Below are 928 nucleotides of genomic sequence, written 5' to 3'. Positions count from 1 at the left end.
TCAGGCCTCCGTTGAGGTTTTTACGAACTCCACAAATTACATCCTTTCAAACAGACGTTATATTAATTGTTTGTGTAATTTGATGTTCCATCACGCGCAGATAATGTTACACGACACACGTCAGAAGACTACGAATTAAGTGAGAAATATCGCACCTGCATTAAATGGAATATTCCCCATGTCGAGTATATTCTAAAGCCGCGGGAGAAACAGGACTAGGTCTGGTTCCCCTTTTTCCCGAGTGACTTTGTTTCCGTTGCAACTTGTTTCCCTTGCTGAAATCAGTTCAACTCACCATGAAGAATCCTTGAAATTATTTTGTTCATGTCCCTACAATTATTAAGCATCTTTCTTTCGTTCATCTTTGCTGCGCCACTGAGCTATGTCCCCATTTACTTGCATCCCCTCCTCCCCGTTCAGCCGCTGACTACTAACGCTGTGATTCTATAGTTAAATGGGACCAAAAATAATAATTGGGATGGTAAAGTTCCAAGCTTTATTCTCAAATTGCCTTAGAGTGCAGGAGGAATCATCGTAGATTTCAAAATGTTCCCTGGGCATCCGTCGGACCCCCAAACAAGCAGGACGTGCCCTCGACACGCCAAGTTCACTTAACCCTCCACCTCCGTGTATTCCCCATTTTCTTTAAGCCAGACCCGTACCCGCACCTGAAGCAAACAAAATACTCAACAATTTAAGTTTTGAAAAATACAAAGGAATCTCCCACCAAATAGCGTCCTGCATGATCCTACTAAATACAATGTAGTCTAACGCTATCAACCATCGCCAAATTCAGGACTTAGTGAGGCATCAGTTGAGTATTTATGTTTGTTATGTAAACTGGGTGTAGCATGGGAGACATAGCTCGGCGGTAGAGCGTTCGACCGCAGATCGAAAGGTCCCTGGTTCGAATCCAGGTGTCCGTTCA

At 43.5% G+C, this 928-nt stretch overlaps 1 non-coding gene across 1 annotated transcript; it reads left to right on the top strand.

The window, feature by feature from the left end:
• The first annotated feature begins 854 nt into the window (after positions 1 to 854).
• On the top strand, positions 855 to 928 carry Trnac-gca. Its single transcript has one exon. It is a non-coding gene; the product is annotated as a tRNA-Cys (tRNA).

The sequence above is a fragment of the Patiria miniata genome, unplaced genomic scaffold, assembly GCF_015706575.1.
Source record: "Patiria miniata isolate m_02_andy unplaced genomic scaffold, ASM1570657v1 HiC_scaffold_26, whole genome shotgun sequence".
In the NCBI taxonomy this organism is placed as follows: domain Eukaryota; kingdom Metazoa; phylum Echinodermata; class Asteroidea; order Valvatida; family Asterinidae; genus Patiria; species Patiria miniata.
Note: the sequence above shows the minus strand (reverse complement) of the source record. Positions and strands in the feature narration are given on the sequence as shown.